Here is a 3,595-nt window from a genome sequence, read left to right as displayed (position 1 = left end):
TTCTAAGTGTGTCCTGCACTGATCAATTGAAAGAACACTCTCTTTTTTATTATCATTACTATTTTACAATATCTTGATAATCAAAAGTGTGTTTAGTTCAAACCATTTTAAATGTTGAAGTGAACTACTCATTTTGAATCAACTGTGAAACAGTATTAATGATTTTTAATCCTCATTCAAAGTAGAAATCAAGTTAATGTCTGTTACAAGAGTAATGATGCATTTTTGATCTTCTGTCTGAAATGAGAAGTAGTGAGTCGGTCAAAAGTGAAGGAACGGTCAAAAACATGTTTATTGGAACGAAATGACATGTTTATCTCTATCAGACAGATACAAGGAAAACGGCTCCTAAAAGTCTCTGTTCTTCAAAACCTGCTGCTGCATCAGCTGACACTGTATGTTCCAGATGAAGACAAATCCATTTTTGGTCGCAGCGTAAACAAACAAGTCTTTGAAGGTTTCACAACAGGCCTGCTTCAGACCATTGCCACCATCTTGGACTCCCTGTGGCTGCGCACTTCCGAGTCAGGACACTCCGAAAACCCATGGATCCCCTCTTCAGATGTCAAGGCCAAAAGCTCTGCAGCGGAGTCCCTTAACACTCGTGCCCAAGATCTAATCAGCTATGTGGTGAACATGGGTTTGATTGACAAGCTGTATGGGTGCTTCTTGTCAGTCCAAGGCCCTGTAGACGAGCACCCCAAGATGTCTGCGTTCCTCCAGCAAGCATCAGCTCTGCTGTATAGCATGTGTAAATTGTGCTTTGTCATAACTGGACGTGCTCCCAGTATATTTGACAACAAACGCCAGGACCCAACAGGACTCACAGCCCTGCTGCAGTCCACAGACTTGGTGGGAGTGGTGCACACCCTGTATTGTATTCTGCTGCACAGTTTCTCACCAGAGTCCGCATCTCAGAGTCAAGAACCCTACAGCCCTGAGGTCATCCAGGTGGCTCTGCAGGGCATTCGCTTCCTCAACAGTTATGCCCTTCTTGACCTTTCTGCCTTCCAGTCTGTTCTAGGAGCTGAAGGCCTCTCTCTGGCTTTCCGACACATCGTCAGCTCGCTGCTGTGGTACTGCACCCAACATTCATCTGAAGACCTGCTGCACGAAGTCATCATCTGTGTGGGCTACTTTACTGTCAACCATCCTGACAACCAGGTGATCGTGCAGTCTGGCCGCCAGCCCAGCGTCTTGCAGAAACTGTGTCAGCTGCCCTTCCAGTACTTCAGCCACCCGCGCCTCATCAGAGTGCTGTTTCCGAGCCTGATCTCGGCCTGCTACAACAACTCTCAGAACAAAGTCATCCTGCAGCAGGAGATGAGCTGCGTGCTGCTCGCCACCTTCATTCAGGACTGTGCTGAAAATGAAAAAGATTTGAACTGTAAAGTCAGTAAAACGGTTTTCCAGTGGACGGTGGATTACTGTGGATTATCCATCCGCTTCCCAAGAGATCAGTGGGATTCAGCTCTGCAGTTTTTTCTCAAGAAGCAGGAGTGATGGAGAGGTCCTCCATCAAAAAGCACACCTTAAATGTTGCTAAAGACACTGTAAGAATGTGGAGGGGGTTCGTTTGGTTTGGCGTTTTGGTCTAAATCAAAAAATGTTCAGTTTGTCAGACAAGCCTTATTATATGTTGCATCTGTTTGAATTTCGTAAAATATTACACTGACCATAAAAATAATTTGCACATAACTTCTTTTATTTTTTTGTTGTTCGCCGAACACAACTAAGCTGTTTGGATTTATGCGTCTGTTATTCTGTTGATAAAAATAAAAGGTTTACTTCGACAGTGTTTTCTAATTTGCCAAACAGTTTTTCTTAAACGTTTTTTGTGTTAATTTATTGTTCTTGGTGAAATTTTTGAATGTTGACGACTAGAAGAGTTCCTCTAGTCCTCAGAATGCCAGTTACACGTTCGGTCGCACATTTGGCTCGAGATTCGTTTAATTCGTTTATGTTTCACTCTCATGTTAGGAGCATTTATAATTTATTGTTATTTGCCTTTATAATGTTAATAAACTACTTCTGTTCATGCAAAAAAATTTCTTTTTTTGATTGCCAAATTTACTTCCCCCTGAGGCACAGAGGCACATGCTCTATTCAGCCTCTTCTTGACTGCCTGGCTGACATCCGGGACTGGATGGCTTTAAACTTCTTAAGCTTCAATGAGAAGAAGTCTGAAGTCATGCTGTTCCATCCCAGTGGCTCACTCATGAACCATGACATTGACCTTTTCTCTCTAGCCCCGCTAGAGAAACAAAAGGTGACTAATCTGGGGGTGATAATGGACCTGTCCTTAAAACTCAACAGTCACGTAAACATGATGGTCAAATCCTGTTTTTTTCAGCTGAGACGGCTGTCTAAGCTGAAGCCTGTACTCTCCAAAAAGAACCTCGAGACAGTGATCCACGCCTTCATAACATCTAGGCTTGATTACTGCAATTCACTTCTGTTTGGAATCAGTCAGTCCTCCATTGCTCGTCTACAACTGGTCCAAAATGCTGCAGCCCGATTTTTAACTGGTACAGGCTATAGAGAGCACATCACGCCAGTTTTTGGCCTCCCTGCACTGGCTACCCATTCACCTTCGGATCCATTTCAAAATTCTCATGTATGTTTTTAAATCACTGAACAGTTCCGCCCCATCCTATCTCACTGATCTTCTGCAGCCATATGTCCCACCGCGCTCTCTGAGGTCAGCAGACCAGATGCTTCTCTCAGTCCCAGAAACCCGTCGTAAGCTCAGGGGTGACAGGGCTTTCTCTGTTGCAGGTCCACGACTGTGGAATGAGTTGCCACTGAGTGTCCGGCAGGCTCCCACACTCTCAGTCTTTAAGTCTCGCTTGAAGACCCACTTCTATTCGCTTGCCTTTAACACGGTGTGATTTGTTTTGGTCCGGTCTGTTCTCTACTCTGTTGGCCATTTTTGTTAGCTTCTGCTGCTATTTGTATATGTATTTCTATTTTATGTTTTCCTGTCTGCTGTGTATGTTTGGTTCTTTTGTACAGCACTTTGGTTGGCCTTGTTGCTGTTTTAAGTGCTATATAAATAAATTGGTATGGTATGGTATGGTATCTTTCTGTCTGTTCTTAAAACAATCTACTCTTTCTCCTAGACTTTTAATGACCCTCTTACGTCACTAAGACCACACCCCTGTTGGTTCTTTCAACCAATCAGGAAGTTCTCAGAGGAACCGGAAGTGACCTCTTTAAAAGGGTCAACACTTCCTAGTTCCAGCAGAACAACGGGAACTACGCAGAACAAAGTTCCGAGCAGAACAAGTTCCAGAGAAGTTTCTAATGGAGTGACGAGAGTCCGTCGATGCCACGACGTCTTGGTGTGGCTCTATCCGACGGAAGCTCTGAACAATGAGGAAGTCTGTTCAGTGATGATCTCACGACTCCTGAGGTCTCTGCTATTCTTACGGAGACGCTGAAAGGTGGTTTGAAGTGGAACTTTACGCCGGAACTGAAATATCTTCAGAAAGGTAAAGAGTCGATCTTCAACTGCGAAGTGTACCGTGGGTTAAGCTGGGTCCAAAGGAGTGTGTTGTTTCTGGTTATAATAGACATATTCCCTCACCCATCT

This window comes from Nematolebias whitei, chromosome 8 (assembly GCF_014905685.2).
Source record: "Nematolebias whitei isolate Nwh7 chromosome 8, NemWhi1, whole genome shotgun sequence".
Lineage (NCBI taxonomy): Eukaryota > Metazoa > Chordata > Actinopteri > Cyprinodontiformes > Rivulidae > Nematolebias > Nematolebias whitei.
The sequence above is the reverse complement of the archived record's forward strand: the minus strand, read 5'-3'. Positions refer to the sequence as shown.